The sequence below is a fragment of the Microcebus murinus genome, chromosome 18 (assembly GCF_040939455.1).
Source record: "Microcebus murinus isolate Inina chromosome 18, M.murinus_Inina_mat1.0, whole genome shotgun sequence".
Taxonomy (NCBI): domain Eukaryota; kingdom Metazoa; phylum Chordata; class Mammalia; order Primates; family Cheirogaleidae; genus Microcebus; species Microcebus murinus.
The window spans coordinates 8533704-8556949 of NC_134121.1; the positions used below are offsets into that span (position 1 = coordinate 8533704).

Below are 23246 nucleotides of genomic sequence, written 5' to 3' on the forward strand. Positions count from 1 at the left end.
TGTGCCTGTGTGGGGTTGAGTGTCCGCAGGGACGTCGTGTGTCCGTGTGGACCTGTTTGTGAGTGAGCGTGCGGTTGCGTGGGGCTGTGGGTCTGCGCATGTAGCGGCAGTGCGCCTGTGCGCGGCTTTGGGTTGGTGAGAGGCTGTGGCGGGTGTCTGCGGGCGGCCGTGTGTGTGGCTGCGTTCTGCGTGGGGTCTGAGGCCTGGCGGGTGGGGGCTGGCCCTCGAGGCTTGGGGATCGCACCGCGGCAGAAGAGCTGCTTAAGGCGCGAACAGGCGGCGCTGGGGTCGGGGCGCAGCGCGACGTGTAGTAGCGAGGGGGTGGGGCGGGGCGAGAAGGCGGAGAAGAGGGGGCCTTCATCCCCCGCCTCCCCTCGCCGCATCAGAGACGCAGCTTGGAGATCCTGCCACTTCCCGGCCCCGCGGTCCTAAAGGCACGGGGTTTGGGGCCTCTTGCCCGACTGGGGGAGACGCCTACGGCCGGCCGGGGGCGGGGGGCAGCAATAACTGAGATTCATTGATCCTGGGGTAGCCCAGAAGCGTGTGGCCTGGGGGGCGGGGGGCGGCTCTGCCCGGAGAGGCGGGTCGCGGCCGGGCGACAGCCAAGGACTAGGCCAAGACAAAGAAGAGCGGGACGGGGGCCTTGGGGCCAGACCGCACCTCCAGGTTCGCCCCGCGGCCGAGGGGCGGCCTGCCGGCGCGCTAAAAGCGGCCCATGAGACTGGCAGCGGTGGCGCGGGCCCTCTTCATCCTAGTCCGGGAAGCCACTCCAGAGCCCCGGGGGCACGTAATTACGCGCCCCGAGGCGGGGCGGTGATAAGGGGGGTTCTGAGCGTAGCTGCGGGCGCGAAGCCTAATCGCGCAGTTGATTGAGCACTCTGCTGGCCCACCCCGCTCCAGGCCTCTCGCCACCCACGCAGCCATTCATTCATTCATCCATCCACCCACCTTTCTATCCATCCACATGTTTGTCCATCTACCCGATTTACCGCGCCAGGGATCACGCAGATTATGTCAGACCTGGCTCGTCCCACTTTCTCCCACTGTCCAGTAAATCCGTCCATTTCGCTCTCCTTGGCCCCCACCTCCACTTCCTCCTACTAAAGGTTCCTCTCTGCTCTGGCAGGAGCGCACCCCACGATCTCTATCACGCCTGGGTTTTGTGGCTCAGTGATCTCTCCACCCCCTTCTCCCCATCTACTAACCCCAGCCTGCCCCTACTAAAGTATCCATACATCCTACACCCTACCCCCACCTGTAATTACGTGGCAGGTGGGCGTGGGTGCCTTCTGTCTGGCCTTTCCTGAAGCCTGGTGGGGCTCCTTGGAGAGGGCCGTGGGCAGGCAGCACACACCCATCACACTGCTTGAGTGCCTTCCTCAGCCCAGGCCCCTCTGGCCTAGGGGTGGGGGACTGGAAGGGACACATGACACCATTGTTGTGCCTCCAGGTCTGTGAAGGGTCTGATGGCACAGAGGCCACCAGTATCCCAGTGGCCTGAAGAGTCACTCTCAAACCTATTATTGGTACTATGTCAACAGAGAAAGTAAAGAAACAGATTCCTGGGCTCTAGCTTAGACCTAATCAATCCGATTGCCCAGAGTCTTTGTACAGGCTCCTTCTGCCTAGCAATCTGCATTTTCACAGCCAAGTTTAGAAACCACCAGTGAGCATCTTACAGCCTTCCCAGAGCCCTTAGCGCTGCTGCCCAGGACTGGTCCCATCCACAGCTATCTGAAGAGCAGGCCTCTCTACCAGAAATGAATCCCTAAGGTTCGGGACAGCCCCAGTTCCTCTTTGGTTGTGGTCTCCCATATTTAAAATATGAGGCTACTTATACTTAGCCTCTATCCTTATCTGCCTGGGAACCAGGGTTCTCAGTCTAGAAGCTGCTGGGTGAACCAGGAGACGTCCACTGCAAAGGACCACCAACCCTCGTCACAGTTGACTCCTGACCCATACATAGCCTCAACCCCAGACTGTCCCTCTCACATCCTAACTCTGTCACCCCCTCCATGCAGCCAACCACAAGGCCAAGATGAGCAGAGGGTGTGTAAGGGTAGCATGTGCCTCCTTCTCCTGGAGAGAAGGGACATGCTTCCCTCCCCTCCCTGGTTTCTGAGTGATGGGAAGGAAAAATCCTCCCAGTGGTGATGAGATCCCTGATCAGCCCCCCCCCCTCGACTTCATGTCCCACCCTATCAACCCCATTCACCATGTTGCCACCTTACTGTTCCTTGAATTCACACTCTCATCTCCGGGCCTTTGCACTTGCTGGTCCCACTGCCTGGACTGCTCTTCCCCACCTTCTAATGTGCCATATTATTTACCTACTTATGTATTTTGTAGGTATTTTTGGTTTTTTGCTCCTTGGTGTATCCTCTATACCTGGAATGGTGCCTGGCATGCATTCCTTAAGTATTTGTTGAATGAATGAAGAATGAGGCTGAACCAAGCCCTCCTCCTGTGAGCCTGAGTCCAGGATTTCTCTTTGTTGAACCAGTAGTTCCCTTGGAGAACATGGGGGTGGGAATGAGGAACATTAGCACCAGCATAGGTCCTGTGACCCACCCAACTGAGCTTGCTCAGTCAGTGCCCTTCACAGATTCTGAATTGGGAGGGGATGGTGGTGGGGTGGCTTGTCCCAAAAAGCAGCAGAGCCCTTCACCTGTTCCAGGGACCTCTCTTCTTCCTCAGCCCATGGAGGGCTCCATGGAGCTCCTAGGGGCAGTCCTGGAACAGTGAGGCAGAGGGGTCCAGATTCAGGAGGGCTGCCATTCACATCTGCCAAAGGGAGATGGGAACCCCTTCCTGACTAGGGCCCTCCCACAAGTATGATCACGGAGATCACACGAAAGCACCCCAAGGCCAGGATCTACCTATCCCAGAGAAGAGAACCCCAAGCTCAAAGCCTGCAAAGAACTTGCCAAGAACACACAGCAACATGATCTGATCCCACCTGACTCTCAGTCTCAAGAGAGGCCTTGCTCACCTCTGCCTAGCACAGTGCCTAGCATGAGGTGGGTGCAGCAGCTCAGTATGTACCAAATGAATGAATGGAGCGGTAACTTCAGATTCAAACCTAAGTCTTCATGGCCCCCGAACACTCAGCTTGTTCCATCAGACCCTAGGATTCCATTCCAGACAGGCAGGATTCCATGGGATCACGGTGGCAGCACCCAGCACTGACTCCATTAATGTTGAGGGAACGACCAGCAGAGGAGGTTGCCTGGCTGGCAGCCTTCCTACTCCCCTGGGATCTGACTCTGCCTTCCACCAAGTGAGTCCTGCCCCAGGGGAGATGGGATCCAACCTTGCTTGGCTGGCGGTAGAATTCCGTGGGCGAGAGTGAGGGTGCTCACAGGTCTTAGAGGGTCCAGTGCTTCCTGTTGAGGTGTGGCTGTGGCCAGGAGAGCCTGGGTCTGGACAGGTCAGCCCTTTTGTTTGCCTAACACCATCTGAATAGCTGCTTTCATGCAAAGCATGTGTCCAGACACCATTCCAGGTTAAATAATAAACAGGAGCCAGGGAGGGAGGCTGGAGAGGCAGGGTAGGCAGTGAGCTGAGGACTCCCAGCAGGGGCCTGGGGGGTACAGGCGATAGGGGCAGCCAAGGACAAGGCTCACTGACAGGCCACCAGGGACAGGGTTAGCCAGAGGCCCCCCAGGTGGGAACAAGGAGAAGCCAGGGACACCCACCAGGCCAGGCAGGTACTGCTGAGGCCCAGCAGTCACCAGCCCTGGTCTGGTAACTCCCAGACTGGAAGCCTGTGGGCCTGGGGTCAGAGACGGGCTGGGTTTTAACATTATTCCACACATTTATTGAGCAGTGGGACAGTGATTTCAAATCTCTTTGTATCTTCCCCTTCCCATTGGTCATCTTCCCCATTTCAGAGATGGGGTTACTGAGGTCCAGACAATTAACTTGCCCAAGGTCACACAACTTGAAAGTGACAGAAGGACTCATCCACTGGGCTGGGACATATTTATTGAGCACCTCCTATGCGCCAGGCACCATTTGGTGTGTTGACAATTCAGAGATAAGAAGGAGACAAAGCTTTCATTCTAGTCTCGAGACAGACAAGAGTGATATAATGTATTATGTTAGGCGAGGCACGCTGTGAAAAAACAAATAAAGCCAGGGAGGGGGACTGGGAGCACCTGGGGGGGCTGTGTCTTTACACTGGGTGGTCAGCACTTAGACTTGAGAACATTAAAGAATAGACCTGAAAGACTACGGTAGGGAGGCATGCAGATATCTGGGGGCAGAGCTGTGCAGGCATAAGGAATAGCAAGTGCAAAGGCCCTGAGGCAGCATCCCAGCTGGAGTTTTCAAAGAATGGCCAAGAAGCTGGTGTGGCTGGAGTGGAGTGAGGAGGGGAGTGGGAAGAAAAGAGATGGGAGAGGGGCGGGGCGGGGGCTATACCCACCCGCAGGACCTTGTACACCATTGTAAGGACTCTGGCTCTCACAGTGGATGAAATGAGTTTCTGCAGCAGAGGATGGACATGCTCTCCCTTAGGTCCTCACAGTTACCGCCTGGCTGCTGTGAAGGGAACAGACATGGGGCCAGGGCAGGAGCAGGGAAGCTGGCGGGCGGCCCTACACTAGTCCAGGTGGGCAGTGATGGAGCTAATGAGAAAAGGTCAGATTCTGGGTTTATTTTATTTGGAAAGCAGGGCTAACAGGATCCACTTGGCCTGCGCAACTAACAAGAAGAATGGGTAGCGCTGCTGGGATCTGCCATTCAAGCCCCTGGGTTCGGGGCACAACACCCGCCCCCACCTCCAAACCTAGGGCTGGTAGGAGAACAAATGCCTCAAGAAGGAACCTCCCCCTGCTCTTCCTCAGCCTCCAGCATGCCCCTCCGACATGTTAATGTTCTTCATGCCCATCTGGTATCTTAAAAACTGCTGCAGAGGTCGTCACACTTTTAGTACCAGGAGCTGCAGCCCACCTGGGTCAGCAAGAGGTGACCTACCCCAGCCCCCTTCCCACATTCCAAGCCTCAATATCCCCTTTTTAAGAGCATGTTGATCTTAGCTGCTGGCCCTGCTGGCCCCATGGATCCGGTTTTGTCTCCCAGACCAAATGAGCTCATCTACCCAACAAATCTCTCCTCTGGTATATGTTTATGGAGCCCACCATGTGCCAGGCATTTTTAGGGGTGCTGGGGATGCGGAAGTGAACAAAGCAGACATCCCTGCCCTCTGGGGCTGGTGTGGTCATTAAACAACTGCAGCTCTGTTCTCCCCATCAAAACCCTCTAACGATTAGCACTTCCTGAGCGAGCTTGGGCTACCATGTGCAACTGAGACCACAACACTGGAGAAAATGCTTGTCTTTGAAACAAAAGAGCTCGGTATTTTAGCTGATGGGGGGGGGAGCCATCAGGAATAAATATTCAAGTTCTCTTAAGTTTTTGGAATATTTTCAAATAGATTAGGTCCCCCTCAGTCCACACTCCCCAAATCTCAGGATGGAGGCCGATCTGGGATCTCATGTGGGTTCTGGCCGAGTGCCAGCAAGAGGGCTGCTTTGGCGTCCCTGGGACGGGCGGGGGGGGGGGGGGCACCACATACATCTCAGTCTCTGGCCTGGATAAGACCAGGTCTTTTTCCGCCTGCCTTTCATCTGGGCGACCTTTGATCTCTGTTTGTGGTTCCCCCTGCCATCTGTCTGTCTGTCTGTCCATTCTTCCTTACTAGACAGTGGGAGGCCACCAGATGAGGTCAGTGCAGCTTCGGGCAGAGTCTGAGTCTAGTCCCCCTCAATCTGCCCTGTGTGCTCTGCTCACTAGATATGGCCCAGGAAGGACCTCGCCTGCAGCCTGCAACCACACTTTTGTGCCCACTGTGGTCTCCTCTTGAGTGACCCAGGCCAGGGCAGCCTTGCCAGTCTCCTACTTTGGAATCCTGAATCCCCCGCCTCTGGGTGAAGCAGAAGCAGCTGAGCCTGCAGGAGGAAGGCCTGGGGTTCAGAGGGCCCCACTGGGGGAGGAGGCTGGCTGGGGGGAGTGGGGAAAAGGAGGGCTGGGTGCTGGCAGGGAGACAGCCTGGGGGAGGAGGAGGGGCGAGCAGAAGAAGGAGAGAAGAATGAAAGGCCAGGCAGAGGGGAGAAGGCTGACAGAGCCACAGGTGGGCCCTAAAGGGACCCTGAGGAGAGACTCAAGAGAGGGGGTCTCCTCTCAGCCTCCCATGGGAAGTGCTGCCCTGCTCGCTAGCTCTGGGCATGCATGGTTCCTGGCCACGACGAACGCCACCTGCTTCCGTACATCAGCCTGGCCAGGCTCTCTGCCATGGGCCTGCTTGGCATCCTGCAGGCCCACAGGTGCCTTTTCGCCCCTGCCCTTAGTGGTGCCCGGGACTCAAACCCACCCCTTAGCCAAGGAGCCACCAAGGCCTAACCGGCCCTCTGTGCTATATATACACAGATCTCCCGTCCCTGCCACAGCAGTGGCCACATTCTGACCCTTGACCCCAGCCAGTCACAGAATGATTCCTCCCCGACCCCGGCCACAGACTGACCTCTGCCCCAGGCCCAGTCTGAGTGAGCCCTGCCACCAGTGGAGTCCCACTGTGGAGATTATCCCACCAGGCCACCTGAGACCACAGGGGTGGGGTGGAGGGAGATGCCAGGAGGGGCCCAGCTCAGGGCCATCCTGCCCCTGGGGTGAGTGGCACCATTAACCCCACAAATGCCCCACACTGAAGCTGCAGAGTCCAGCAGCACCAGGCCAGAGGCCAGCTGGGGGCCAGGGCCGCAGCAGCCCCGCAGCCCTGCCCCAGGCCAGACACACTCAGAACACACCCAGCACAAAGCTCACCCAGAATCAGAACCCCACATGCACACCCGCACCAACCATCAGCCCAAGACCCCCTGTGCAAATGTACACTCAGACACAGATGTGCAAATGACAGAACCATACACTCATGCAGACTCCAAACACACATGCACATGCACAGACCCCACCTCTGCCCCTGCACAGGGCTCTGGGGACAGCTAGCTGCCCCTTCTCACCTGGATACACAGGGCCTCCAGCCCCGTGCCCAATCATGGGGACAACCACCCACCTCTCCTGAGAGGAGCTCAGGCAACCCAGGAGAGCACTCGGGGCTGCAATGCCAGGCCCAAGTCTTGGCTGTGCCTCTGTGGGACCCGAGCGCAGTCACAGCCCCTCCTTGGGCCTCAGTGGCTTCCTCTGCCTGCCTGGAAGGGAGTTCCCAAACTCAGGGCAGTCTCGTCTTACAGAGAGGACAAATGGGAGCTGTGGGGCCCACCCCTGCCAGCCAGGAGATCGGGGCAGTCAAGACATGCGCAAATATGAACAGTCTCCCAGGTGGAAACACACGGGCATGCATGGGCACACACACACTCATGTATGCATGTAAATGGGACACATGCACGTGTAAAGGCTCACGGAGACTTCTCTATGTAAGAGTGCACACAGGCGCGCACACACGCCCAGGTATCCGTTGCCCGCCTTCATATATCTTTTGTTCCCTCACCCCAGGCAGCTCTGTGGATGGGGACCCAGAGCTCATGGGTATCTCCAGGTAGCTCAACCACTCCTCAAGAGACCTTTCCTGCCCCTGCGGACGTCAGCTCAGAGCTCCATGGGCCTCTGTCCTCCCTGGACCTGGTGGCACCTGGGATGCTGCCTCCACGACTTCTGGCCCCAGCCAGGTGAAGTCCCCTAAAGTCTCCTGACTTTGTCCTGAAGGGTGGCTGCAGCTCCCGCCTGGTGCCAGGCTGGCTAAGACCTGCCCTAAGTCCTTGGCACGACTCAAACAACTCCCTCTGTGCTAAGGGAGACCCATCCCCCGCCTGGATTTGTCACCTGGAAAAGGGGACAAGAGCGTGCTGCACGGCCCTTCAGCAGCGGAGGGCACAGAACACTCACACCAGGAGGAGGCGTGGGACAAACACCCAGAATCCCCTCAGAGCCTCCAAGCTCCTGTCTGCCAAGGGGCGAGCGAGGGCCGGGTCCGCTCTGCTGAGCACTGGGACCAGACCTGGCTCAGCTTCTCTGGGGGCAGGGTGAGTCCGGGGGAACACATGAATGGGAGTCCTTTCCAGGGGCACCTGGATCTGCAGAGATCACCTCTGGAAGGGTGGAGAACTGCTGATCAAAGTTGAGCCTTGGCAATGCAAGGGGGGGTGGGAGGGACACTCACCGCTGTGCTATTTGAATTTTACCACATGAATGTCTGAGGAGGAGGAGGGGTGGGAGGAGGGAGAAGACAAGGATGGCCTTTCCTCCTGGTCTGGCTTCCTCCCAGCAACCCCCAGTGGAACCCAGGTGGCTGTACCAGGGCAGGGTGCGTGCAGGGCTGGAGCTAACTGTGGCGCTAACTCTGCAAGCGTCCCCTGAGGAATCCCTGCAATCCTTCTAGGTGGCTGTCCTTATCCCGTTAGCAGACGTGGACGCTGAGGTTCAGCGGGCAGCAGAGAGAAGCGTGAGGCCTGGGTGACTGGGTTGAGCCTGAGCCTCTGCCCTGTCTCAAGAGTTCAGGGAACTGCTCTTATTTACCTTTTATGCCAGGGCCTAGCTCAGGGCAGTCCAGCCGGTGCATGTGCAAAGGAAAGGGCTAGAACCCCCTGGTTTCCTTGGGCTCTCTGGAGAGTACTAGGTGGTAAAGCGATGGCTCCTACCCTGCCCACACCCTAAAACAGGAAAAGTGCTGCCCCCCGACCCCTGGTGCAAGTCCTGGCTCTGTCCCGCCCCAGCTGTGTGTCCATGGGCAGCTCCACATCCTCTCTGGGCCCCAGTTTCCATGGAGAAGCTGAGAAGAAGGATAATCCTGTGCTCCTGCTGACCACATGGCGAGGGGAGCGAGGGGGGCGTGGGGTACGGAGGTGTGGGAGGGGTGGGAAGCAGCTTCCTGAACTGGGAAGTCCATGAGGCAGAAGGTGACATTCCTATCTCTCTCCCTAAACTTAGCAGAAAGTTCACGGTCTGAGACGAGGAGAATCCCCCTAAACCCAGCACCTGCAGTGAGGCAGCTGTGAGACCAGATATGAGGCTCCTTCACCCAACAAACGGATGGGGCCAAGAGCCACACCCAACCAACAACTAGTATTTCCCTTCAGTTTCTATACACTTTTGTAGTGGAGAGGTTGCTTCTTGGCTGGCTTTCTCCTACAGCCCACAGCACTCCCAAAATGTATGCCAAGAGACACCCAGCTGCTTCACAGTACGTTTCTGAGCCTCAGTTTTTTCACCTTTAAAATGGGAAGAATAGCAGGGCCTGGGGAGTGTTGGGAACGAATAGAAATTAGTGCACGAAAGTCACCATGGGGTTTGCCACGTTGTGATCCCTTGATAAATGTTAGCTCTGATGGTTATCATTCAAGTCTCTATGGAAAGATTTGAGTTTTCTATCTCTAGGATTAGAATCAAATTCCAATTGCACAGTGATGGCCTGAACATTGAATGTGGGAATCCCGCTTGGTTGTGCTGCCGGGACAGAGGCCCGCCCATGCTTCGTCCTTAGTACCAATGACCACCAACTCGAGCCCCGGGCTCCTGGCCCCTCGGTCTCTTCACGAGCTCCCAACGGCCATGGGAGATGGGCAGGGAGGGGCCTAGGAGCCCCTTGCTGCAGATCCAGAAACTGGGGTTCAGAGAGGGAGCTGAGGAAGCAACAGGAAGGCAGATTTCACCTCCATATAAGGAAGAGCTTGCTAACAGCACAGCTGCCCAGAAATGGAAGGAGTGAGCCGCCTCAGGAGGTGGTGAGCAACCTGAGGCTGAAAGCATGCAAGCAGGAAAGGGCGGTCTCTAGGTGGGGCACCGTGTGGGGGCTGGGACACTATTCAGAGGAGGGCAGCTGGGATCTCTGGTCCTGTGACTTGACCAAGGCCATGTGAGCAAGAATGGAATTCCAGAAGGTCAAAGCCAGGGCCAGAGCAAGTGTGCTCCAGCTCCCGGCCTCCCCCGTGAGAGCTGCATAGCCAGACTGACCTCCAAGGGCTGGAGCAAGAGGCCGAGCCCTCCAGATGAATCCCCCTAGCCCCGGTCACAAAATACTGTTTTATAGAGAGAAATACTTTCTATTAATTTGTAAAAGTTGTAACATACACAAAAGTAGAAAGAAAACAAAATCCCAGAATCCCCCTCCCCTCACCCTGTAACAATTACTGTTAATATTTCCTTCCAATCTTTTCTTTTCTTTTTTTTTTTTTTTTAAGAGATGAGGGTCTTGTTGTGTCACCCAGGTGGGCGTGTAGTGGCTGCAGACAGCAATCACAGCTGTCTGCAGCCTCAAATGCCTGGCACCAAGCAATACTCCCACTTTAGCCTCCTGAGGAGCTGGGAATACAGGTTCGTACTACCACACCTGGCTGATTTTTTGTATTTTTTGTAGAGGTGGAGTCTCACTACATTGCCCAGGTTGGTCTTGAACTCCTAGCCTCAGTGATCCTTCCACCTTGGCCTCTGAAAAGTGCTGGGATTACAGGCATGAGTCGCCATGCCTGGCCACTTCCAGTATTTTCTACGTGTATCAATTTTGGTTAGAAATCATGATATGCTTAAAAAGTTTTTTATTGATATATAATTCACTATAAAACTCACCCTTTTAAAATGGACAATTCGGTGGTTTTTGGTATATTCACAGAGCTGTGCAACTATCACCACCACTTAATTTCAGATCATTTTCATCCCCCTCCCCCAAAAAACCCGTCCCCATCAGCAGTTGCTCCCCATTTCCCTACCCCAGCCCCTGCCAGGTACTCCTCTCCTCTCTGTCTCTGCAGATTTGCCTGTTCCGGACATTTCATATGAATGGAATCATATGGCCTATGACCTTTTGCATCTGGCACTGTTATGTTTTTAATGTACAATTTCTGAATCCTATCTTCATACAGCAGAATATACAGTCACCCTTTCCATGCTACTACGAAATCCTTGTAATCAATATCACAGTTAACGTTTGCACACCGTGGAGGGCTCTGCCAGTTTACTGGACCCTGCGGTGACCACCACCACCTTGCTCTGGCCCCATCATCCATCGGCCAGGCTAAGTGCGGTCACCCCCTCCTGGGCCCATCCTTGCCCCCCTCAGCCCTTGCAGCAGCCAGATGGAGCCTGTTCAACCCAAGTCGGATCCCGACCCTCCCTCACTCAGAACCCTCCATGGCTCCCACCTCACATAGATTTAAAACCAAACTTAAACCAAAGCCCACGATCCCTACACCATTTGACCTCTGCACCACCTTCTGGCCTCACACAGCAAGCACGGGCCCACCGCGGGGCCTTTGCACTGGCCGTTCCCGCTACCTAGAAGTCGGTGCAGCATTGCAGCCACTCTCCAGTCTCGAGCCCTGCTTCCTTCTGCGTCGTAACACTTGTCACCTGATACATCTGCTGGCAGTCTTCTTTCTCAGTAAAATGGCAGCTCCATCACATGTTGTCTTGTTCACAGACACATCCCCAGCACCTCGCACCGAGCTGCAGCTCACTGACTATCTGGGCTGTTTTCAATAAAACAAGGAATGTAAAGGAAGCAAACGCACAACCCAAGCGCCCCACAGTGCAGACGTTATAAACTAGCAGTCCTCTGCCTGCGGACATGTGCAGTCTAAACCACACTGTGCCTTTTGTTAATTGAGCCAGCATTTCAAAATCAGGAGAGTTCACATAAAAATCCAATTTCTGGCTTCTCTTGAAAATACAGATCTGGTCATCGGGCCGCACAGCCCTGTGACAACCATCAGCAAGTGCTGAGAGGCCAGCCCTGGGGCGAGTAGGGGGTGCCCGCCCACAGGTCCTGGGAGGTGACGGCTTTGACCCTCCTTGGAGACTCCCTGGGATCAAGATGTGGTCCAGGGGAGGCCTGGAGGCCTCACCTTTGGCTGCTGCCTGATATCTGGGCCCTAACGTCCCCAGCCACCAATAAAGGCTCCACCTACCTTTGTTTAACTCCTAGGACATTCCCAGGCCCACCAGCCCTCTCTCAGCGAACACCTGCAGCTGTGGCTCTCTGTACTTGACACTTCGCCCGGGGTCTTCTAAGAGGCTCTGCCGTACCTTGCCCCAGGACCCATCAAGGCCCCCCAGGCACGTGTGTGCCCACGTGTGCCTCCCCATTCTGACTGTGAGCTGGGAGGGGAGGGACACACTGGTTCTTCCTAGCCTCCCAGCCCCTGGCAGTGCCCAGCGTGCAGTTGCCCTGGCCACCTTCATTAAAGGACTGAAGGGAGCCAGGGGTGGTGGTGCGCACCTATAACCCCAGCACTTTGGAGGCTGAGGAGGGAGGATCATTTGAGCCCAGGAGTTCGAGGCTGCAGTGAGCTGATTGTGCCACCATACTCCAGCCTGGGTGACAGAGTGAGACCCCCTGTCTCTTAAAAAAAAAAAAAAAGGATTGAATGAATGAAGAGCACCCACCTAGAGGGGCTGGGGGAACTGAGGGACAAGGCACATACCTAGAAGGGTCTGATTTGGGTCACACTCAGCACCAGCACCCGTGTGTTAGTCACTTGCCGTGCCCCAGGTGCTGCAGGGGCACAAAGATGGAAAAGGAGTGGGGAAGCCCTGCAGTGGGGGACAGGTCTAGCCAGAAGGCTGGACGGCTGGAGCCCAGGTGTGTTGCTGCAGCTGGGCACGTGTGTGCACATACGTGTGTGTTAACGTTAAAGGCAGCTCCGTGGCCAGGCCAGGTCTGCAGTTCTTCCAGGGCCTCAGTCTCCCCACCTGCACACAGGGCTCCCCTGATCACCAGCCTTGCAGGCCCCACGGCTCAGCCCCGCCTCCCTACCCTGGAGAGGTTTCCGGTACTGCGGCCCTGCCTTCCCATCCATCAGGATTTTGCTGCATTCCTGTGAGTCATTCTCCAAACAAACTGTGCGAGGGAGAGAAGGGAGGGGGCAGGGAGGGGAAGGCTGGGAAGCAAACACGGCCATACATCCTCCCTCCTGCCTGCCCCCCCAACGCCCCCTCCCACACACACATGGGGCCCGAGGAGAGCTCTGGAGTAGGAGGCTGGTCAGCTTGTACCATGAACTTGCTGTGTGACCTTGGGCAAGACCTTTGCCCTCTCTGGGCCTCTGGAAAAAATGACCCCAAAGTCCCCAGCTACAGAATGCATGGGCTTCCAAGGGGCTCTGTGTCTCAGACCAGGCAGGGCCTTGGGAGAGGGGTGCCCCCAAGGACTTCAAAGCAGCCTCTGCTCACTTTCTTACCTCAGTTTCTCCACCACTGAAACAAGGAGAGGCAAGCCCTTGGTGGGCATAAAGCCACACCTCCAGGTGGGGCTGGTCAGGGGCTGAGGCACAGGCAGAGCCACCTGTGCTGGTCGCAGGGCCGGGGACAGTCAGGGCTTCCCACCAGAAGTACTAATCCCTGTGGCTGCTGTGCTAGCATGCCCTAGCAACAGCCAACATGCCACCCCTGGTGGTCCCCAACGCATAGGCCCAGGGGCCAGGAGAGTGAGGAGGGTCTCTGGGCAGCCACCAACCCTGGGGGTAGAGGGAGAAACTGCTGAAAAGGGAGGCAAACCCCTCATCACAGCAGCAGTGGGAGGTGGCCTGGGCCACGTACACATTGGGGTGCACACTGGTGCCCCAGAGTCTGTGGTCACATGGCTCAGCGCCTGGATGGGGCCTGGGTGGGGGAGAGCATGTGGGTTTGGGGACCCTGTGTGTTTGCATGTGTGGCAGCCCTTCTCCCTGAAATGCTCTTTTTTTGTGGCTGAAGCCCCCTCTGGGCCCTGTTTCTCCGTGACAAGCAGGATTCTGAATCACCACCACTGCTGCCACCTCTGACAGTGAGCGTATGCCACAGCGCACGTGACCTCGTATGTGCTGTGTGCGCCTGCGTGTCGTCAGAGCCCCAAGGTTGAATGTGTACGTGGTCGCGTGGCTGAGGCTAGGAGGGCAGCAGAGACAGCGAGTGTGTGTGTGTGAGAGACAGATTCTGGAGCCACAAGAAGGGTGTGGATGTCTGTGGACTGACCACATGTGACAGATGTGTGTGGGTGTGTCCACGTTGCTGTGAATGAGTGTGCGGGTGTGCTGGCATCTAACAATGTGTGTGCGTGTGTGTCTGGTGTGCAAGAGGTCTCCTCCTGAAGCACCGCTCTTGGGACTGTCCCCTTCTGGGCTCATGTTCTCCGGCGTCATGGCAAGCAGGCTTCCAAGGCCCTGGGGGCTGTACCCCTAGCCCACCTGGTGCTGATCTGTGGCCCCTTAAGCTTCAGAGCAAAGCTCCAGGCCCTCAGCCCAGACAAATGTCCTGACATATCACTCTGGACCTAGAGTTGGGGTTCAAGGGACCTGGGCGGGGGGGGCCCCGCTTTCCCCAAGGCCCAGCAGCTCCTTGGCGCAGAGAAGGGCAAGGCCAGGGGCTGGAGAGGCACAGCAGCTCCTTGGCACAGAGAAGGGCAAGGCCAGGGGCTGGAGAGGCACAGCAGCTCCTTGGCGCAGAGAAGGGCAAGGCCAGGGGCTGGAGAGGCACAGCAGGCGGACCCCGGCTACCCAGGAAAGAGACCTTGGGGCAGCAAGGGAGGACCTGGCAACTGCTCCAGGCCGAGCCTGGAAACACCGCACTGTGACCTGCATGTTAGAGCAGCCCAGAGAGGGTCGCTAAGCCACAGCTGACGGGGGTCACCAAAGCCCGGGAGGTTGGGGGGTGGGCAGGGGCTTTCGGAGGCCAAGATGAGAAGGAAGTAGGGGCCGAGGCACCTAGGGGCAGGGAATGGCGTCTCTGCATCTCTGCAGGAGAAACCAAAGGAGACAGAGAAACTGAGAGGGCCCGTCAGGAACGTCCACTACCCACGGCAAACAGCACGCGCTCGCAGCCCAGGCTTGCTCCTGGCAGCGCCCCGGCGCTCTGAGCTCCCCACTCCTCCCTGGCACATGGGCGCCACCACCTCCTCAGGGCTCTCAGCAAGGTGCTGGCACACTGGGCCTTCCACAGTGGCCACTGTTGTCACAGTGATGGTCCCCGGCTGCTGCTGGAGCGTGTGGGAAGAACCCCAGTCTGGAAGGCGGGAGTGGGCTCCTCTCCTTCCCTTTGTGCTTGGGGCCTCAGTCTTCCCATCTGTAAAATGGTATGTCCTGACTTACTCTACACCTGAGGGTAGGAAAGGCCCTCAGAAGTCTCTGAGACAAAGTCCTCCCCTTGTGTCTGGAGCAGGGTGCAAGGGACCCTGGGTACTGGGTTCAAATCCACACCCTGGCAGCTGAAGCTGGAATGATCTAGGCATTTCTAGGTGGAATTAAGCATTTGAGCACAGAGAGAGGATGGGTCAGTTGGCTGGTGCGAGCCAGGAATGGAGACCCTGGCCTCCGCTCTGTGCCCCTTACCTTGCCTGGACTCTCTTGGTTGGAAGAAGGAGAGTGTAAGAGACAGCCACCACCAAGGGGCAGGCACATGGGGACACCATAACAAAAAGTGAGTGGGCTGGGAGTCACAGGAGGTGCACAGGGAGGGGTGGGAGAAAGTGACCCATTCACCCACAGTCAAGATGCAGCCCATGGAATGCTCAAGAGTTCATGATTCTGGAATGGGGTCCCTGGCCACATGCCTTGGCGTGCGGCTATTGTCCCGGCTACTCGGGAGGCTGAGGCAGGAGGATCACTTGAGCCCAGAAGTTTGGACCAACCTGTCTCTAAAAATCAAATAAATAAAAATATAGAACTGGGTTCCCCCAGCCTCACCCATGAGAGTAGCCCAGAGGGGAGGATGGGAGGATGCAAAAGCCAATTCCTTGTCCACGCGATCTGGGCCGGTTAGGATTCGTGTTACTAGAGGGAACATCACACGCTGAGCAACCGCTTCCCACAGTTCATCAAGGGACCTTCCGGGGGAGGGGCCTGCGCCCCTGGCCCCTCAGGGTCAGTATACACTCGGAGAGGGCCCAGATGTACGCCACTGGCTGTGGCCTCTGAGGCCCGCCCAAGACTCCAGGGGCCTTTCCAGCCCACTAAGCTCTCTCTGGCTGGTCCCTCAAGTTCCCAGGAAGCCTGTGAGACCCTAAGTCAGGTCAGGGCCTGCTTCTAGTGGCCTCCACCTCACTCAGAATGAAAGCTAGAGTCCCCTGGAAGCCCCGTCCCCTCTCTCACTTCCCTCCAGCCACACCGGCCCCCTTGCTGGTCTTACAACACAACACAGGAGCACCTATTGCCTCAGGGCCTTTGCACTGCCACGCCCTCTGTCCGCGGTGCCCTTCCTTAGCCATCCACAGGCTCACTACCTCCCAGGTCTTTGCTCAACTGTCACCCCAGTGAGGCCTCTCCTGACTCCCCCACTCTTAAGCCCTTTCCCTCCTCCACTTTTTTGTCATCATAGCTGTCATTATAGCTTCTAAGACACTCCACAGGTACTCACTTAGCATGTCGTCACTTGGTGCCCGTCTCCCACCAGGGCAGAGATCGTGTGTCTGCCCGCTCACCGGCACCGAGAGCAGAGCCCAGCTTACAGTGGGGGCTCCAAACTCCGTCTCCCATGCGGCAGAGGAAAGCCTCCTTTCCAATGGTGGGGGCTTTACAATCTTTTCCCCTTTGGGCGTTTTAGGTTTCTTTGCCTGAAGCTGGCAGTGTGTGCCCGGCCCTCACGGCACAGGCCCGCCCTCAAATCCACGGTTCGGTTATGGGCGTGGGAGGGTGGCTCTCACTTTCCTGCAGCGTTCCGTCCTTCCACCAGCCCGCACGCTGGACATCTCCCCCAGACGTCACTCGGGTGCCCCGACTCTGCGCCGGTGCCCACGCCTTCCCCATCACTGCACAGGGCACCCCTAGCAGCCCACGGCCCCCTCAACCACCAGCCACCCAGCCCCAGCCCCAGCCGTGGGCTCTGCGCTCCCTGGCCTCCCTTCCTCCTCAGACCCTGCCCGCCCCTGCCCTCCTGGACTCTTGCCCCTCCGCCTGGTCTCCCTCCCTCTGACCAGCGGCCCACACGCCATCGTCCTCATTCAGCCCAGAGCACTGGGTGCCCCATGACCCACGGGCCAAAGGCCAAAGTCCCCCTCCAGCCTGGCCGTTACCGGGCTAGACCCATCTGCCCAGGGCCTCCTGCCACCTCTAGGCCTTTCCTCAGGCAGATGCACCGAGCACCATTCCTTCCCTCCACCCGGCTCTGGAGTCTGCCGGCCGCCCCGCCCCCGGCCCCCCCCAGCGCAGCTCTGCAGAACCATCTCCAGCTCCCGTTGGCCTGTGGGGCTCCCTTAGGCCCACGAAATGGGTGCTCAAGAGGTGTGTTTTGAAGGAATGAAGGAGGTAAACAAAGTATGAGAAGGTGAACAAATGAGTGAGAAAATGAAACGAATAATTCTAGAAATAAGTCAGCAATAAAGTCCTGCTTTTTGGCAGGTCTCCTCCATTGCCTATTGTTCTTTTGCATGGACCACTGGTTCAGGTCAGGTTGAGTGATGATGATGATGATGATGATGAAGATGAAGAAGAATGAATATCTGTCAGGATGGGCTAGGCTATGTTGTTATAACAAAATCCCTAAATCTTGAGGGTTCAAAACAAAAAGAGTTGATTCTCATTCACACAGCATGTTCACTGGGGTGGCAGGGAAGCTCCTTCTCACTGAGCGGTCACCACCTTGACCTTGGGCTGCCAGAGGAAAGAGAGTTCTGGGGACACCCACCCCCCACTATGAAATGCTCTGGCCCAGAAGAGACACGTGTCACTTCTGCTCATACCTCACTGGCCAGAACTGGTCACATGACCCCACCCAACCGCAAGACCACCAGGAAGCAAAATCCTACCACCAGCCTGGGAGGGCGAGGACTGTTAGTTTGAGCCAGCAGCTCTAAGGACTCCTCCAGCAACCCCAACAACAACGCCAGCAGCAGGGCCACTTACTGGGTCCCCACCGTGCTCTGGATGCTGGGCGGAGGATGTGAAATGGGAGTTTCACTTAACACTCATGGTCACAATCCGAGGCCAGTACTACAAACGGCCCCACTTTACATAGGAGAGAGCTAAAGCCCTGACAGTGAAGAGACCCACCAAGGTCACATAGCGCATAAGGGATGGGGCCAAGGTCAGAACTCAGTCTGTGTCATGTCTCCCCCACTGCCCAGCGCAGGTGCTCTGCCGAGGCTGGCGGGTGGCTCATGGCAGCTCCAGGCGGAAGAGGAGTCTCCCACGTGGAGGGCCATCCTGACCGTCCCCACCAGGAAGAGCGTCCTCACGCCGCCTCGTGCACTCCCAGGCATCCAGTGCTAGAACCTCTGGAGATAATGAGGCCAGAGAGAGAAACCGAGGCCCAGAGGCAGCAGGGATAGGGCCAAGACCTTGCCTTGCGCAGGGCCAAAACGAGACTGCAAGTGTCCATCCACCATGGTCTAAGTGTCCCCACCTGCCTCCATGGCACTGGGGGCCTGTGGCGGCCTCTGCCACAGGGAAGGCCCCTTAAAAATGAGGGTGCTCACACATGCCCCTTTCCTGACAGGCACGGCAAGGACCAGTGGTGTACCAGGGCAGGGAACCCAGGCCCTGGCCCATCAAGCCTATGGCCCCAACTGCCAGAGCCGCCCTCTGAGGAGCCTGGCTACCTGGCCGGCGAGCGGTGGCTCCCTGCTTCCGGGGACTGCCCCCATCAGGGAGGCCGAAGAGGAGTGGACAGAGGTAGACCTTTCCCCAAGGCTCCACAGCCAGGACTTCTGAAAACAAGGCCTTGGGGCCTCCTGGGAAGCCTCATGGGAGCCGCACGGGGAGTGGTATGGAATAAAGAAAGGGGCCAGTGGAGCCTGAAAACAAACCCAGCTCTCTGTGACCTTAACCTCCCAGAGCCTCGGGTTTCACTGTGCTTGTTCCTGGTATATTTTTTGCCCAACATCTCCTACCCCCTGACCCCTCCCCTGATCCCCAGAACCATGATCTAACATCTTTCCTGAGCCACACCTGGGCCCTTACACCACAGAGGTTCTGGGGGAAGACTCCTGCTTCAGCTGCAGCAAGAATGCACTGTCCTCAGAGGGTCCCTCCAAAGGTTTTGTGCCTAGGGGCTTGATCAAAAGGTAGCCCGCACCCCGCACTGAAACCCTCCCCAGCATCCCTTCTCCAAGCAGTGCCGAGGACTTGCAGTGTGGCCTGCCCCCATCAGCCTGGCCTCCAAGGGTGGCCATCCTCCTGATGTGGATGGGAGGCTGGATCCTCCCTGGCCTCCTGTGAGTCCAACCTCTGCCTAGAAACCTGGGGGTGGAGGTGGGGACAGTGACAGAGCCTTCCCATTACCTCTGAGCCCTACCCATGGCTCGCAGCGCCAATCATCCAGGCTACAAGCATTTATTGAGCAAGTACTACACACAAAGTGTACATTAACCACCACGAGAGGATGAAGTGGAAAGGGCATGACCCCCCTCCCACGAGGCCACATCTAGCAGAAGATGAATTACTGATGCCACAGGTCAGCCATCACAAGCGTAGGCTTTGAAGTCGCACAGGCTGGGTTGAGGCCCACCTCTGTCAGCTCTGAGCTGAGTGACTTTGGGCTCACTGCTTCTCTCCTACTAAGCCTCAGCATCTCCATCCACAAAATGAGATATTAACGGAATACACCCCATGGGTGGTGCCAAACTACTGGGTACCAATAGCTTCACGCGGAGCCTGGCAAGGAGGAAGTGTTCAACCCCTGTGAGCCTCATTCCTCGCCGTGGCTGGGGCAAGGGCAGAGCCCCAAGGCATGCCAGCAGAGACCTCCCTCCAAGTTTCCACCACTTCATTAATCAGGGAAGACTGTCCGCCCAGCTGTGATGCCACCTGACGCCCCTGGCAGCCTGCCCATTCACCTCCATTTTGTCTGCAAGGACATCTGGGGACAAGGATGGGGGCGGGGGCATGCAGTTGGGGGTGAAGCATGCCATATTCTGGCTAAAGACCAGGCATGCTGGAACCCCAGCAAACCAGCAGACCCAACTGCCATCGAGCCCACAGAGGGTCAGTGCCCATCCCTTCTTCCCCCACACAGTGGGCCCACAGTAAACATGAGGGTTGGAAGGTTGGCAGGGACCAGCCTGAGGCTAGGCTGTGTCCTGAGATGAGGTGGTGGACAAGCTTGCCTGCCATCTGAAGGGTCTAAATTTAGCCCTCTTGGCACTAGGGAGCCACTAAAGGTTGTTGGGCAGCAGAGGAACCTCTGCCCACCTTTCCAGCCTCACGCGTCACCACTTTAGAGTAAGCTCAAGGTTTCTGTGGTTGTCCCTCACCTGCCTCCACTTGAGGCAGCATTCTGCCCCGGCCAGGCCTGAGCCCCAGCTGTCTCCCCACCTGGAATGCTGCTTCCTCTGATGAGCTCACACTTATCCTGCCCTCCAGGCTGGGCTTAAAAGCCTCTCCTGACCTTCCCAGTCTGAGCTCACAGACCATTCTGTTTCCTGTAAATTGGTCCTCTTCGCCCGGGAGTACTCTAAGGCTGCTTCTCCCACACTGGAGTCCTCCGAGGGCAGAGCCCGGGTCTGACTCGCCTCTGTGCCCCGGCATGCCCGACACAGGCGGGACCAGGGCTGCGTGGTCTCCAATGGGCACCACGTAATGCTCCAGGGTCTATCTCTGAGATGGCACAGAGGGAGGATGCAGGAGCCCATAGGGTACAATGTCATTGGTGCAGCCCAGAGGGGAGAAAGGGTGGGACTGGAGGGGGCAGAAAAGAGGGGCTGGGTGCAAGAGGGAGTGGAAGAGAGGTGGGGAAAGGGGCCATTTTCCAGGAGCCATGTAAGCAATTTGTCTACTCCCTTTTTGTTCCCTCTGCAAAAAAAGAGAGTGAGAGGAGGGAGTGAGGGAGAGAGGAGATGCAGTCCCCCACCCCACGGTGGTTCACCGGAGGGGGCTGGGGAAGAGCACAGGCAGGTCCCACGGGGACACCATTAGGTCTTAAGGTTTCCCTAAGGTTCCCATCAATCCCAGAGCCCCCAGCCTGGGAAGAGGGCGCAGGGCAGCACTGCAGTCTCCCAACGCCCCTGCCATGGGGTGGGGGTGGGGGTGGGGGAGGTAGGCGCAGGTGTGTGGAGACAGAACAGTCTGTCTGACCAAGCGCCTCGATGAACTGTTGTCCAGGGGGAGGACACCCAGACAGCCTCACCCTGGGCTCTCCTGCTTCCCAACAGAGGGACCAGACCTAGTCCAGGAGGACAGAGGCTGGTCCTGCTGGACCGGCAGGGGCGGGTTTGTTTCGGGCAGCGGAACAGTTTCTGAAAGGTGACGGGGGTAAGGGAGAGATGAGGCACTGGGAGAGGTCTGCGAGGTCACATTACGCTGCCTCCCAAGGGCGCCTGGCACATAGTGTGTGACCACTATTGCCACTGTTTCTGCAGACCGAGGTGGCACCGGGTCAGTGGGCAGCGGCTGGTCCCGGAGGGCCTTGAATGCCAAGGCAAAGCTAACCCCGCAGCCAGAGCCGACAGCCGGCGGGAGCGCAGGGCGGGGGCCGCGGCCGCACGACCCGGCCGCGCGGTTGAGCGCAGGCCCGCCGGCGGAGCCCGCCGAGGCAGGGCGATAAATTAATGAAATGAACCTGCCACGCCTGCCGCTCCCGCCCGGCGCCGCGCTCTGGTCTCGGCCTCCGCCGAGGAGGCCCGGCCCCTCCGAGCCCCGCAGCCCGCCCCGCCCGGCCCCGGCCCGGCCCAGCCCTCCCCGCCGGGCGTCGTTTTCCAGGTAATTAAGGCCGTCCGGGCTGGCGCGCAGCTGCTTCCGCGGCCGGCCGCGCCTCCGGCCCGGGCAGGTGCAATTAAACCCGCGCGTTCGCAGCCATTAAGCATTAATGGAGCTCATTAGCATAAGAACGAGAAGACGCTTTGATGGCGGCGACCCCCGCCGGGGCAGCGAGCGTGCGCAAGGGGCCAGAGCCGCGCCTCCAGCCCGGCCCGAGGCCCACCGGGGAAGGCCAGCAAGGCCCGGGGCGACAGGAGGCCGGGCAGTGGGCGAGGCCCCGCCCGGAGGCCTGACCCAGTACCTGGAGCTCAACTCTGCCTCCGAAAGCCCCGGGGTGTCACAAGATCCAGGCTGGGGGCAGGGGCCCAGCCCAGGGCCCAGGAATAGGTAGGTCTTCTGAGGGTGAGGGAGGGGACCCAACCCAACAGAGAGGGCAGGTGCAGGTTTCCCAAAGAAACAGCTGGGGAAGCTGAGGCCTGGAGGTGCCAGGTGACTCATACAGGGTCCCCCAGTCCAGGTCTCAGCCTGCAAAGTGGTTCATTTATTCAGCAACAATAGCAGCCAACGCTTACGCTAATTCTAAGCATTATTCTCAATAAATTCTTTCACTTAATCCTCACCCCTCAACAAACCCAGGAGTAGTGGGTACTCCAGAACAGGGGTAATCACTCTCGTGATTTCATTTACAGAAAAGGAAACTGAGGCTTGGAGAGGAACACTAAAGGTCTCATGGCTGGTAAAAAGCCACAGTGAGGATCTGAACCTGGGCAGTCTGGCCCAGCCATCCCTGGGCTTGTACCAGGAAGCCACACTACCATGTGTGACCAGGTGGTGGGCTGGGCTCCCCACCCAGCAGACAGTAAGTAGCTAGCTCCAGGACCCTGGCCTGGCACAGCGGGCTGTCGGCATCCAGATGAACTGGAAATGGGGTGAAATCACCCAAGGATTACTCATTTGATTTTTTCCCCCAAACAGTGGGTGGGCCTTCAAAATGGGTCTGAGGGCAGGATGCGGCTGGACCACCAGGTTGCCATCTCAGTCCAAGTGGTGCAGTGCCTGGCAACTGCTAGGTGTTCCAGAAACACTAATCAAGCGAATGAAGGAATGAACGCATGAATAAATGCTGCTCTCTGCAATGGGGGTGGGTGGGGGGGAACAAGGGACTTATTCTCCAATTTCATCTATTCCAGGCTTTCTTTGGTCCAGGGGGTGGCTCTGTGAGAGCAAAAGGGCTCAGAGTAAATGGCAGGTGGGGCCTGAGGCAGTGATGCTGTGCTTGGCTCCAAGCATCCCCTGGGGCAGTGCCTCCAGCATTCCGAAGTCAAGGTTGTTGCCGACAGATGTCTCCAGGGCCCTGGCAGGGAGTGCAAAAGCACTGGAAAAGGATACATAGACTGCCTGAGTTCCACTCAGAGGTGATGGAGCTAGAAGGAAGCTGCCAGCCTGTGTGTGAGAAGCCCAGAGAAGTTGGGCAGTTACCTGGGGCCACACAGCAAGAATCTGGGTCTCCTGATTCCTTCCGTCCTGGCTGAGCCTTTACCTGGTGTCCAGGTCAGCCCCCAGCCTAGGCACAGGGCCCCCAGTCTCCCTTAGAGAAGCTCTGCCTGTGTCTTTGTGGCCTCTGTTTTGGCTTGTGAT

The 23246-nt window shown here is 57.7% G+C and overlaps 1 protein-coding gene across 1 annotated transcript in view; it reads right to left on the reverse strand.

Annotated features, from left to right (window-relative positions):
* RAI1 (retinoic acid induced 1) overlaps positions 1 to 23246 on the reverse strand; it is a 118934-nt gene that overhangs the window by 79495 nt on the left and 16193 nt on the right. The gene's annotated exons all lie outside the window — the stretch shown is intronic.